Source organism: Phyllobates terribilis, unplaced genomic scaffold (assembly GCF_046119375.1).
Source record: "Phyllobates terribilis strain yellow unplaced genomic scaffold, ASM4611937v1 Scaffold_1__5_contigs__length_1240528914, whole genome shotgun sequence".
NCBI lineage: Eukaryota > Metazoa > Chordata > Amphibia > Anura > Dendrobatidae > Phyllobates > Phyllobates terribilis.
The window spans coordinates 1,114,443,260-1,114,458,712 of NW_027362761.1; the positions used below are offsets into that span (position 1 = coordinate 1,114,443,260).

Below are 15,453 nucleotides of genomic sequence, written 5' to 3' on the forward strand. Positions count from 1 at the left end.
CCAAGTGGGTGTTATTAGACAATTTTCCCTGGGGGGGTGCACTTCTCCTTGCATGATGCTGACCGATCATAAGCAGGCAGCTACACTTAGAGGGAAGAACACGCCCCGTACCATAGCTTAGGGCAGGTTTCTGGTGACTAAGATATGACCTCCTGGTCTAACCTCCTGCATTAGTCAGTGAGAGTGAAGGGGGAGTGCAGCTGAATTTAGCATAAAAAGTTTGGTGAAAGATTATCTTAAGGTGTCGGTATGAATAATATGAACAGCTGGTACATACCGCCAACTATCCAATGATGGAATGGTTCATAATAGACTTAACTTTAGATCACAAAAATACAGTAAATAACTGAATGTAGTCTACAATATCTGCATATCTTCAGTTGCGGTTAATCAGTGCAAGACCAGGTCGCCTTACCCAGTTCTTGACCAGTCATATTTTCAGGTTTTTCATACATGCTGTGAGGTAGCACTAATGATCATCTGGAGGGGCACTCACTTCACCGGGTAAATTAAAGCACACATGCAACGTTTTCCGGTAATATGAAGTCCAGCAGTTTATTACATATCATAAACTGCTTATAGCATAGTCCATCTCATCCATCTCAGTGGCTCGCAGGAATGTTACACATGTAATATCCTAGAGCCTTTTCAGTGGCAGCCATGCCCGCTTGGCTTCAGATACAGACTTCAGCAAGGTAACAACATCCATGTCCATATAAAGCACTGTTTTTACCTTTGCCGGGTCTTAGCTGCTTCTCTCAGCTCTGTTCTACCAAAGCTGTGGTTTAAGGCTCACCAGACGTGGTCTCCAGGCCACGTGCCTTCCAGGGCAAATGGTGTCCCAGACACAGGGATCAGGTCTCTAGCCTTCCTCTGTTTCGAAACCACCAGGATATATATATCCTCCGTGCGCACAAGACCTGTGATGATGTCACAGTCATGTGATCAGTCACCTGAAGGGGAGGTACGTGGTCAGCCAAAACACACCCCCTCAGACATTTTGGCAATGCAACAAGTCGCTGCATTACAATGCATACATTCATACATACATTTTAAGAGATCCAAAATATGTCCTTGTTAAGATAGTACAGAAAAAGGTACAAACTTGCCAACACCAGGTCAGACTACCAATGCACTAACAGGATGCGGCAGGCCTCCATGATAAAGGTGGGGGCAGCACAAGTGCAAAATACTGATGCGACAGCTACTCACTAATCTACCAATTCATGGAGGGGGTGGCTGTGTAGTATTAAGCATACACACAGATGGGGCTTGCATAGGACCTCAGTCACACAGATACGTGTGATGCACAGTGTCTGGCTTACAGCCTATTGATGATGCCCATACTATTAGATCAGGCGGGCTGGCCAGCACTATAAAAGTGCACCCCATAGGACAGACGCCCCAAATTCACCCAGCCAACACAAAAGGGGCCTGGCCGCATCCTGCATAAAAATGTGCAAAAAGGATGAAAAATAGTATATAAAATAAATACACTACATGAGGTATTGGTCGATATTTTGGCAAAAATACGCAAGCTCGCAACCCGCATCAAGGGTCCTCATACTTGCACACACATTTCCTTTGTATTTTAGGCAAAAAAAATATTATCTTTTACATTTTAAAAATCACAAAAAGGAAAATGGGCCATTGCAAAAGTTTGGGCTCCCTGGATGGTTAGTACCTAGTAGCGCCCAGTTTTGAAAGTATCACAGCTTGTAAATGCTTTTTGTAGCCAGACAAGAGTCTTTTAATTCCTGTTTGAGGGATTTTCATCCATTCTTCCTTGGAAAATTCTTCCAGTTCTGTGAGATTCCTGGGTCGTCTTTCATGCAATGCTATTTTCGCTGCAACACAACCCCAAAGCATGATTGATCCACCCACATGCTTAATGGTTGGATAGATGTTCTTTTTCTGAAATTCTGTGCCCTTTTTCTCCACACATACCTTTGATCATTGTGGACAAAGAGTTCTATTTTAACCTCATTGGTCCACAGGACTTGCTTCCAAAATGCATCAGGCTTGCTTACATGTTCTTTTGCACACTTCTGATGCTGAATTTTATGGTGAGGACGTATGAGAGGTTTTCTTCTGATGACTCTTCCATGAAGACCATATTTGTGCAGGTGTCTCTGTACATTAGAACAATGTACCACAACGCCAGAGTCTGCTAAGTCTTTCTGAAGGTCTTTTGCAGTTCTGGTTTGCCTCTCTAGCAATCCTATGAGCAGCTCTCACTGACATTTTGCTTGGTCTTCCAGACCTTATCTTGACCTCCAGTGTTCCTGTTAACTTTCATTTCTTAATTACATTTCAAACTGAGGAAAGGACAACTTGAAACGCTTTACCATCTTCTTGTAGTCTTCTCCTGCTTCGTAGGCCTCCACCATTTTCATTTTCAAAGTGCTAGGCAGCTGCTAAAAAGAATGTATGGCTGCTGTTTTTTGGCACAAGGTTAGAGGAAGCTGGGTTAATATAAAGCTAGGAAATTTGCATCACCTGGCCTTTCCTAACGATGATAGTGAAGAAGCCATAACAGGCTAATTAAGGTCTGAAACCTAGGTCAAAGTTATCTGAGTATACAAATCTCCAAGAGTGCCCAAACTTTTGCATTGGTCCATTTTCCTTTTGGTAATTTTTTAAATGGAAAAAATGACATATATATATATACATACACACATATATATATATATATATATATATATATATATATATATATATATATATATATATATATATATACACATATATATATACAGTGCCTTGTGAAAGTATTTGGCCCCCTTGAACTTTTCTACCTTTTGCCACATTTCTGGCTGCAAACATAAAGATATAAATTTCTAAATTTTTTGGGAAGAATCAACAAGTGGGACATAATCGTGAAGTGGAACGAAATTTATTGGATATTTTAAACTTTTTTAAAAAATTAAAAACTGAAAAGTGAGGCGTGCAATATTATTTGGCCTCCTTGAGTTAATACTTTGTAGCGCCACCTTTTGCTGCGATTACAGCTGCAAGTCGCGTGGGGTATGTCTCTATCAGTTTTGCACATCGAGAGGCTGAAATTTCTTTCGTACAAAACAGCTCGAGCTCAGTGAGGTTGGATGGAGAGCATTTGTGAACAGCAGTTTTCAGCTCTTTCCACAGATTCTCGATTGGATTCAGGTCTGGACTTTGACTTGGCCATTCTAACACCTGGATACGTTTATTTTTGAACCATTCCATTGTAGATTTTGCTTTATATTTGGGATCATTGTCTAGTTGGAAGATAAATCTCCGTCCCAGTCTCAGGTCTTTTGCAGACTCCAACAGGTTTTCTTCCAGAATGGTCCTGTATTTGGCTCCGTCCGTCTTCCCACCAATTTTAACCATCTTCCCTGTCCCTGCTGAAGAAAAGCAGGCCCAAACCATGATGCTACCACCACCATGTTTGACAGTGGGGATGGTATTTTGAGGGTGATGAGCTGTGTTGCTTTTACACCAAACATATCGTTTTGCATTGTGGCCAAAAAGTTTGATTTTGGTTTCATCTGACCAGAGCACCTTACTCCACATGTTTGGTGGCTCTCCCATGTGGCTTGTGGCAAACTTCAAACAAGACTTTTTATGGATATCTTTGAGAAATGGCTTTCTTCTTGCCACTCTACCATAAAGGCCAGATTTGTGCAGTGTACGACTGATTGTTGTCCTATGGACAGACTCTCCCACCTCAGCTGTAGATCTCTGCAGTTCATCCACAGTGATCATGGGCCTTTTGGCTGCATCTCTGATCAGTCTTCTCCTTGTTCGAGATGAAAGTTTAGAGGGACGGCGGGGTCTTGGTAGATGTGCAGTGGTCTGATACTCCTTCCATTTCAATATGATCGCTTGTACAGTGCTCCTTGAGATGTTTAAAACTTGGGAAATCTTTTTGCATCCAAATCCAGCTTTAAACTTCACCACAACAGTATCTCGGACCTGCCTGGTGTGTTCCTTGGTCTTCATGATGCTCTCTGCACTTGAAACAGAACCCTGAGACTATCACAGAGCAGGTGCATTTATACGGAGACTTGATTACACACAGGTGGATTCTATTTATCATTACCAGTCATTTAGGACAACATTGGATCATTCAGAGATCCTCACTGAACTTCTGGAGTGAGTTTGCTGCACTGAAAGTAAAGGGGCCAAATAATATTGCACCCCCACTTTTCAATTTTTAATTTTTTTTTATAAAGTTTAAAATATCCAATAAATTTTGTTCCACTTCACAATTGTGTCCCACTTGCTGTTGATTCTTCCCCCAAAAAATAGAATTTTTTATTTTTATGTTTGAAGCCAGAAATGTGGTTAAAGGTAGAAAAGTTCAAGGGGGCCAAATACTTTCACAAGGCACTGTATATATATATTTTTTTGGTGTAAAATACAAAGGAAATGTGTCAAGTTTAACATTAGGCCCTTTAGAGATCATTTAATCTTCAACTTGCTTAACTCTTAACAATAATAGTAATTTTGACCAGGGGTGCCCAAGCTTTTACATGCCACTGTATATACACATCACTTGTTCAGCGATCAGGAAGGCAGAGATGGTAATAAAACATCTCTACATTCTGTATGTACAGCTTTGCATGAAAGACCACTTGCCGCTTCTGCAGTGCATGATCTCAAAAATAGTAAAAAGCAGTTGAGAAAATGGAAGACACGCATTTTACATCAGTTTTCTATCTAATTTTAACTTAACCATTGTAATAAAGTAAAAAGTTCAAGACAGTTTCTCTGCTTCAGTTTTTAAAAATGGATGAAAATAAGAATGAATGCAAAAGAGAAGCAAAATGGATGAGATGTGGAATACAAACGGTCCCGTTTGATGGATGTAAAAACGGAGACGGATGTGTGAACATAGCTGTAGCTTCAATAAGAAGGGTTCCCAAAAACCAGACCCCTACTAATCAATACTTCTGAAATGTCTCTAAAACATGTAAAACCATTTTTTTTAGAATAGAAAAAAAAAACTAAACCATATTGAGCCCTTGGTGGGCATTCGCCATAGGATATCTTGCTTTTACAAGCCATAAGCATTACTATTTAAATCAGTCTTCTTAGGATTTGATGCACTTCTCTATTGTGCACTCACAAGATCTAAAGACAGTCCTGACATTAAATTGCCTTTGTGCTCTTCAAATGGCTTTTCTGATTAGTGTCACGTACTGCAGACTCTTTGTCCATAAATGACTACCAATTTTCTACTTTATATAGCTACATGCTTCCTTGACTTCATTGTCGCATTTTGCCCGCCTACTATGGAGTAACGTGTTTAGAAATCCCACCTGATACTTTAGTGCCACAAAGATACATTTACAAGATAATACCTGATAAAATCTACAATTATACAAAATTGCTCCTTTCCATGTGTCCCTTTTTTAACTTGACCTAGTACCAGTTGCTAAAGCTGCTGCATGCTGATAGAGGATTTCCAATTGCAAAATTGATATTGCTGCAAATGTTACTAAAAAGTTCTTCTATTCCAGAAAACTATGTGCTGGGACCCCTGCAATGATTGCTAGGATGAAGAGGTACAAGAAATCTTCTAATCACTCTGCAATAGACAATTTTGGGGATAACACAGGGCTCATGTGCCTTAATGTAAAATTAGCGACAAGAAAGCCGAATGCAGGACGCAATATTTACTTCTTTTCCCACAATGGACTCACAATATGGGGTTATTAACCAAAAAATGATAACTTGAAAAACTACCAAAATGTGCATAGGAACTTCTCATGCCTGATGCAATGTACCGTATTTTTCGGACTACAAGACGCACCGGACCATGAAACGCACCCCAAATTTTGGGGTGGAAAATAGGAAAAAAATATTTTTTTTAATAAGATGGGGGTCCGTCTTATAGTCGTCTGAATAGGTACGGTTTTCTTACCTGGTGGGCGGTGGTCACAGGAGGCAGAGCCCTTCTGGTGGTGAAGTAGGATCGCAGGGCCCTCCGTTCCCTCCCTCAGGAACCCGGCGGCTGCAGCCGAAGAGGTGAGATGGCTGAGGTCCGGTGTCCGACTGTAAGAGGCGTGACAGAGCGGCGTGTGCGGCTTTCCAGTGGCCACGGCCATCTTTCTGAAGCTGTGATCTACAGGAAAATGGCCGCCCGAGCTCCCAGTCTGCACATGCAGCGGCTCAGACGGCCATTTTCCTGTAGATCACACACCACACACAGGCCCCGCAGCATCTCATCTCTTCTACTTCTGCCGCGGGGATCCTGAAGGAGGAAGGGAACGGAGGGCCCTGCGATCCCGCTCCACCACCACCGCAACTATCCGGGAAGCTCTACATTCGGACCATAAGACACCCCCCCCCCATTTTCCTCCCAAATTTGGTAGGAAAAAAGTGCATCTTATGGTCCGAAAAATAAGGTAATTTAATTTCACAAAGCAGAGGCTTTGCAATAGCCATGAAGATCTCTGTCATACTGGAAATGAAATATAGCTATCGCTATGTCTACCACTTCTTACAGAAGTCCAAGCATTCAACAAAACTACGGGTGATTCACTCGCTAGTTTACCTGGAAAAAAATTGCTTTAACTTCTAAAAGAGGCGTCTATCGCACTGAAATTTGGACTGTACATACCTTGGTTCATGAAAAACTGATGTTTAAAAGCAGATGTTGAAAACCATAGTATCTCTCTATGGCTTAAAACAAATTCTGCAGCTCCAATTTATCAAGACCGTTGATCTTCACATCTTGAAGATGGGACATGGTGGAATGCCTCTTAATGAATCGGAAGCGTCAAACAAGTGGTGTGCACCTAGTCACATATCTTACTCCAGTCACTGCTCAATTAAGCTTTATGCTGTAGTGAACGCCGCCACTCATCATGAATTTGATGAGTAGTGGACATCACGTCCCTATCCCACCTCACCTTGGCAAAAATGGTGTGAGAATGGCAAAAGTGCAACATTTTAGCACAGCCTTGAGTAGTGTCAAATTTTTTATTCTTTTCAAAGCTTTTTACGCCAGAATCCTGGCATAAATGCTTTGATTAATCAGGCCCTATGTGACTATATCTCTTTAAAATGTCTCAAACCATAATGTAAACCATTTGTATATTGTCTTAATTATCATCATTTAATCAGGCCACAATTAATTAAATAATTCAGTAAAGAATTTAAAATAGTTAGATTTGATGTGCGGTCACTGTATTGCAATCAAAATATTTTTAATGAGCTTCACTCTAAAAGTGCTTTACCTAAGATGAATGCATCAGGCAGGACTCGAAGACAATATTTTACATAGAGATAGATGTCAGTTATTACTGATGAGATTCTATGGAGATGGGGGGGGGACGGAAGAGAAGAACTAGAGGCAGAGCTCCTCCATATCTACATAAAATCTTATCAGTAGCAGCTGCCATCTCTTATCTTAGCAATGTAAAACTGGTCTTCACTGAAAACAGATTTTACCCGTGAATTGAGATTTTTGTTAATGATCAAGCTTGAAGGAGAAACCGATTTCTCTGATAAAATATAATATAAAGTCTTTTATTTTCATGTATACTCTATATTTATGAAATAAAAAAGAATAACTTTTTCAATAATTTTCTAACTCAACTGTCATGAACTTGAACATTTAACAATCATACCAAGAAGAATTTCAGGACTTTTTAAATTTTATTCTCACCCTTAATTTTTACAAATCTATTTGGAAACCAGCCAAAATAATTTTGGAGGGGGAAAGTAAAAATAACAAAACTAAAATAATTTGGTTGCATAAGTGTGAACAGCCTCTTATAGTTGAAGGTGAGTGTAGCATCGGCGTCTCTGCCCTCAGCCAGGCAGAGACGCCGTCCCTCTCACCGCCGCGCTCCCTGCCCGGCGTCCTCCAGCGCTCCTCTTCCTGCTTCTGCCGGCGCTTCCTCCCTCTTAAAGGGGCCGCATGCGCCGCCCTAAGGAGTCCCCGGCCAATTGCCGGAGGTCCTCCCATATTTAAAGCACCTCCTCCAATATGGAGGTGCCCGAGCAATAGTTGATGCACAGTGTACTTACTGTACCTCTGCTTCAGCCCTCAGGTCCCGCTGTTAGCCTGACTACTAGTCCAGCCCGCCAGCCTGACTATCAGTCCAGCCCGACAGTCTGTCTTCCATTCAGTCCGCCAGTCTGTCTATGGGCTTTGCCCGCCTGCTTACCTGGAAGCATCTGCCTGTTACCTGCCGTGACTACCTGGAGGCCCCTGCTTGCTACCTGCCCGTCACTTGCCGTGACCACCTGACAGCCTACCTAGAGGCTCCTGCCTGTCACCTGCCGTGACCACCTGTCAGCCTATCTGGAGGCTCCTGCCCGTCACTTGCCGAGACCACCTGACAGCCTACCTAGAGGCTCCTTCCCGTCACTTGCCGTGACCATCTGACAGCCTACCTAGAGGCTTCTGCCTGTTGCCTGCTGAGCCTATCTGCTGTATCGGTCAGTCCTAGCCATCTGACCCGTGGGAGTCACCTGCTCTCTTACAAGGTCGTCCCCAGAGTAGCACCTGGTCCCTCTGCTCGGTCCCTCCCTGGTCACGGAGTCGTTGGCCGCCGTACGACTTAGGTCGGTCCGAGTTGGTACTTAGTTACGCCCCTCTGGGTCCCTCCTTGCACCGCAGCACAGAGGTTCCACCACCCGGATCCGTAACAGTGAGGTTGTGTTCAGACTTATTCGATCACATGTAAACTCATGTTACATAGTAGTCAGTACACAACTGCCATAATTTTCAGCAATTCTGATTAATCCCATAAAAAGTTTAGCTGTTCTAGGAGGATTTTCCTGACATTTTCCTAGTTTCATTTTACAGCAAAAGCCATGTTTCATAAACTTATAACCAGGGCTGTGGAGTTGGTAAGCCAAACCTCAGACTGACTCCTCAATTTCCATGACACCGATTCCAACTCAGACTCCGACTCCCTCATACATGGCTCATGTTTAAGTGATAAATTTACTGTAGCACAGATTCATCTCAGCAAAAAGTCTAGACCCTTAGATCAGGAATAGGACAGACATTTATAGGACATTTCATAAGTTTCCCAAATTCTTATGAAAAAATATTCCCCACAAACTGCATTGAACTACTGTACCCAATTTATTATATATTTTAGGAGTCGGAGTTGGTCCATTTTATACGGGCTCCGACTCCACAGCTCTGCTTGCAACACACAAAGGGATCTCATTATTGAAAGTTATCAGTCAGGAGAATGGTACAAATTTTTTCCCAAGATATTAGATATTCCATGAAACACTATGAAGATAGTCAAAAGAAGTGGCTTAAATTTATCACAACAGTGACATTTCATAGAACTGGACACCCCTCAAACATTGTTAAAAAGACAAGAAAATGTGTCCAGGAGGCTGTCAAGAGGCCTAGAGCAACATTAATGGTGCTACAGGAATTTATAGCAAATACTGATTATGTACTGAATATGACAATATTCTTCATATATCTGGCCTATGTGGTAGGGTGGCAAAATAGAAGCCTTTTCTTTTAAAGAAAAACATCCAAACGAGTGTATGTTTGGCCAAAACATACATGTCTGCCAATAGCATGTGTGAGAATGTACTATGGACTGAGGAGACCAAGGTTGAGGTTTTTGGGCATAATTACAAAAAGTAAATTTGGCACAAAGCCAACACTGCACATCATCAAAAGAACACTATACCCACAGTGAAGCATGGTGGAGGCAGCATTAAGCTTTGGGGCTATTTTTCGGCAACTGGAACAGGGGCTTTAGTCAAGGTGGAGGGAATTATGAACAGCTCACACTAACAATCAATTTTGCAATAAAAAAAAACATCTGGTCTCTGCTAAAAAGCTGAAGATGAAAAGGAATTTCACCTTTCAGCATGACAACGACCCTAAGCGACCTCCAAAGCAACAAAAAATGGCTTCAGCAGTAGAAGATAAAAGATATGAAATGGCCCAGCTTGACCACAGACCTGAATCCAATTGAAAATCTGTGGGCTGACCTAAAGAGGGGACTGTACACAAGAGATGGCTTCAAAATCTGAGAGATTTGGAGCTCTACTACAAGGAAAAGTGGACAAAGATTGCCAATTCTAGATGTGCCAAGCTGATAAGTCTCTTTGGGTAGGAGTCTAATGTGGTAATAAATTCAAAGGGTACTTCAATAAAGTATTAGTTTAAGACTGGGGTCACATGAGCATATATTCTCTCGTGAAGGAGAATTGAGCAGATTATGCAAATGACACTCGGCTCAAACTCTGTCTGAGTTTAAGCTGATTGTCAGTGAACTGTGCTCTGATTCTCTAGATTAAGTAAGTAACAGAACCGGTGTAGAGGAGACTGAGAAAGTAATTTCTCCATCTACTCGATTGCGAGCATCCGCAATAATCGGACTGCACTCGGATGACATCTGAGTGCAGTCCGATGTTTCACACGCACACATAGACTTGTATGGGGGAGAGAATCCCATTATAGGATGCGCTAGTAGCATGCTGCAATTGATTTCTCATGCCGAATCAGAATGAGATAATACTCGCAGATCTGCACTGCCCCATAGAACAACACTGGTCCGAGTGCAATCTGTTTTTAAGATTTAGATTGCACTGGTAGAATTTATAAGCTCGTGTTAGTGAGTCCTAAGAGTGTGCATATTTATGCACCCACATTATTTCACTTATTTTTCTTTTCCAAACATAAAGATTTTAGTTTATTTTTTAACTGAATTCTACAAATTATAGGTGACATTAAGTGGTGGAAAAAGATTTGAAATGATTCTTCGTCATATGTTTCTTTTTTTTTTTCAACATGCTAAAAACATGACATTTTAACAAGGATGGGAAGACTTTTTACATCCACTGTACATTATAATAATATACATACAAACATGTATTACTTCTTTATTGATAGGGAATAAGAATCAAAATGATAAGCTGCTCTATACAGAAAGGTCAGTCTTTAATTAAAGTAAGAGAAAGATATGCGGCAAACAAGTGTCAAACTTTATATATTATAAATTATGCTTCAGTCTTGTTCATTGGATTAAGGCCTGTTTGCTTTAACAATGTACTAGAAGATCCCCTGAGGGTGTTTGTGTTCGCTAAAATAGTAAGTTTTTTTTCTTCAGATTTGCAGGTTGAATTTCAATCAGACTATTCAAAACAAATAAATTTAGTCTGCACAAGCAAGATGACTAATGAGCAGAATACATGCAAAGATTAGACTACATGCCCCATTTATACTGCAGTTTGTAGAAATATTCTGAAAAAAAAAAAAGAATTTCATTAACACTTTCCCATACCACACTATTCTGGAGCAGGTTTAGGATCTGCAACAACCAGGATCAGAGATGACTCCAAACTTACTGTAGTTTACCCACTTACATGTCGCACTTAAAAGAAGCCATGGCATCTAAGTGGGTTTACAAGTTACATAGTTATAGTGATGTCTGTCCTGTACAACATAAGGCAGGAGCTAAGGCAGGTAGCCTGTCAGTAAAACATTTAAAGCATAATGCACTGCAATATAGAAGTATTTCAGTGTATTATGAAAATGATCAAAGGATCACGTCATCTAGCGGAACTAAAAAAAACTAGCAAAAATAAATCAATATAATGATTAGAAAACACAATGCAAGAATTAGTGCTATCAATTAAAAAAAAGTTGTGGCATAAATCAAATTATTTTTGCCATTACAGTGATACGTTGGTGTTGTCATATTTGAAACAACTTGCACCATCAAGTTATCATGCTACTTATACCACATATGCTTTAAAAATAACAATCAATTGTGGAATTTGTTTTTTTTTCTCTATCCCCTGAAACAAATAGCGGCATTAATAAAGACAACAAATCCTGACCATAAAAATGAGTAGTTAAATAAAAAAAATATATAGACAGATATCATCACTGTCCTCATTGGGGCTCACAATCTACATTGTCTATCAGTATGTCTGTGGAGTGTGGGAGGAAAACAGGAAAACCGGGAGGAAACCCACACAAACACGAGGAGAACATACAAACTCCTTGCAGACGTGTGCAGGTTTTGAACCCAGGATCACAGCTCTGTAAAGCTGTCGATCAGTTGGGGCCCAGATCTTGAGACTTTTACTGATATCGCTCAAAACACAGCTCTGAAGTGAGCTGCTCTTGTATGCAGCATGCACACACAGCGGCGTTGGGGCTCGATAGTAACCCCATGGGTTCAGTGTGTTTGCACGCTGCATATAAGATGCATGTAATATATATATATATATATATATATATATATATATATATATATATATATATATATATATATATATATATATATTAGTACAGACCAAAAGTTTGGACACACCTTCTCATTTAAAGATTTTTCTGTATTTTCATGACTAGGAAAATTGTACATTCACACTGAAGGCATCAAAACTATGAATTAACACATGTGGAATTATATACTTAACAAAAAAGTGTGAAACAACTGAAAATATGTCTTATATTCTAGGGTCTTCAAAGTAGCCACCAGTTGCTTTGATGACTGCTTTGCACACTCTTGCCATTCTCTTGATGAGCTTCAAGAGGTAGTCACCGGAAATGGTCTTCCAACAATCTTGAAGGAGTTCCCAGAGATGCTTAGCACTTGTTGGCCCCTTTGCCTTCACTCTGCGGTCCAGCTCACCCCAAACCAGCTCGATTGGGTTCAGGTCTGGTGACTGTGGAGGTCAGGTCATCTGGCGTAGCACCCCATCACTCTCCTGCTTGGTCAAATAGCCCTTACACAGACTGGAGGTGTGTTTGGGGTCATTGTCCTGTTGAAAAAATAAATGATGGTCCAACTAAACGCAAACCGGATGGAATAGCATGCCGCTGCAAGATGCTGTGGTAGCCATGCTGGTTCAGTATGCCTTCAATTTTGAATAAATCCCCAACAGTGTCACCAGCAAAGCACCCCCACACCATCACACCTCCTCCTCCATGTTTCCACTCGTCTAATGTCCATTACTTGTGTTCTTTAGCCCAAACAAGTCTCTTCTGCTTGTTGCCTGTCCTTAGCAGTGGTTTCCTAGCAGCTATTTTACCATGAAGGCCTGCTGCACAAAGTCTCCTCTTAACAGTTGTTGAAGAGATGTGTCTGCTGCTAGAACTCTGTGTGGCATTGACCTGGTCTCTAATCTGAGCTGCTGTTAACCTGCGATTTCTGAGGCTGGTGACTCGGATAAACTTATCCTCAGAAGCAGAGGTGACTCTTGGTCTTCCTTTCCTGGGGCGGTCCTCATGTGAGCCAGTTTCTTTGTAGCGCTTGATGGTTTTTGCAACTGCACTTGGGGACACTTTCAAAGTTTTCCCAATTTTTTGCACTGACTGACCTTCATTTCTTAAAGTAATGATGGCCACTCGTTTTTCTTTACTTAGCTGCTTTTTTCTTGCCATAATACAAATTCTAACAGTCTATTCAGTAGGACTATCAGCTGTGTAGCCACCAGACTTCTGCACAACACAACTGATGGTCCCAACCCCATTTATAAGGCAAGAAATCCCACTTATTAAACCTGACAGGGCACACCTGTGAAGTGAAAACCATTTCCGGTGACTACCTCTTGAAGGTCATCAAGAGAATGCCAAGAGTGTGCAAAGCGGTCATCAAAGCAAAAGGTGGCTACTTTGAAGAACCTAGAATATAAGACATATTTTCAGTTGTTTCACACTTTTTTGTTAAGTATATATTTCCACATGTGTTAATTCACAGTTTTGATGCCTTCAGTGTGAATGTACAATTTTCATAGTCATGAAAATACAGAAAAATCTTTAAATGAGAAGGTGTGTCCAAACCTTTGGTCTGTACTGATATATATATATATATATATATATATATATACATACATACATACATACACACATATGTACATATACGCAGACATACACAGACACAAAGTAAGGTGACAGCTGCATTTAAAAGGTATAAACTATCTGAGGTCTTACAGTTGTGGTGGAGGATGCAATGTCAACTTTCAATGACAGGTACAGTAAATAAATAGCACACTCTTATCTAGTCAGATTCATTTACCTGTTTATATTTGCTTAATTACTGTGCAGTGAGACTATGTCTAAATATAAATTGGCTATGCTAAGGTGTCACTGACGGCGTGAAATCATTTGCAACAACACATGCTAAAGTAAGCAAGCATTCCAACAAGTCCTGGAAATTTCCACAACATATCTACATACCAGTGGGTAAATGTTTGAAAGGAAAGTTGTGAAACAATTAAGAGTTAGCACATGCATGTAACAACATCCATGTCTTCATGTGACCATCGTTCCAGTCAGTGCTGACAGTCACACTGTGTAGAGAGACAATATATTGTCAATGAGAAAATGGCATTAAACATCTGTTGAAAGTATTACATAGAAAATGAATCATATAATGGTTTTTCTACCCCAAACATGTAAGCATTATGGGTTTTCTTTTTAAATATGTGCATATTCTCCCTTTTTTTTATCCTACATGACTAAAGGTTAAGTTTTAACTACTTTACTTTGATGCTGGAGAACATCCCCTTTTTGGACCATTGAGAGACCTGGAAGTCAGACCAGTACAGACTGTGCACCACACCCAGACCACAGACTGTCTACCCTGGAAGTCTTCTGGGATACTTATCTCTAACACATGTGGTGAGCTGAATTGACAATTTCTATTTATTTGTGTAGTCCAGTACACCTTTCTAAGCAGAGGCTTTCTGCAAAAAATCATAATTACCAAAAATTCTGTTGGCAAAATAGCAAGACTTAACTTCAGTCTACAGTCCTGCTAAGGAACGTGCCAATTCATGCGGGAATACCCAGTTTTGTGGTCAAAGATATCCCAAAACCTTGCAGATTTCTGGAACATTGGGACAGTTCTGGAAAATTCAAAAGTGTTGTCAACTATGAAAAAAAGTATATCACGTAGTCCCAACAGAGGCCACGGGAGATGCAATGGACAGCATCTTTATTCAATGGTAAGAGCTGCAATCTTCCATTGGAGGGTAGATGTTGGAACCCTATGTAGCACCGGGCACCAGCAACTAAGCAGTTGATAGAGTTGTGCTGTTCAGTTTTGAAACTGCTTACATCCGGCTACTGCTGGCACAAAGAACAGCTGATTGGTGTGGAAAAGTCATCAGTATCAAAGTAGCAGCACAAACCTTTAAAAAGGAATCTGTCAGTAAGATCAACCCTTCCATGCCGTCTATATGGTCATGCAGGTCATAGAAACTTGGAAAACATGATACCTTGTTATCAGCAATCCAATGTCTTATTCCACACAAACCCACATTTTTCTTAATATGTAAATGAGCTGTTGGCTGGATATAGATCTCACTGAGAATCTGCCTCCAGAGCTAATTTTAAATAAAAGGGGGAGTTACTAGTGTGAGACATGTAATGACTGACAGTCTGGACTCCTGATCTAGTTCTCTCATACTGGTAATGCCCCCTCTTGTTTAAAATAAGCCCTTGAGGCAGAT

The 15,453-nt window shown here is 40.7% G+C and overlaps 1 protein-coding gene across 4 annotated transcripts in view; it reads right to left on the reverse strand.

The window, feature by feature from the left end:
• TBC1D19 (TBC1 domain family member 19) overlaps positions 1–15,453 on the reverse strand; it is a 316,278-nt gene that overhangs the window by 154,488 nt on the left and 146,337 nt on the right. The gene's annotated exons all lie outside the window — the stretch shown is intronic.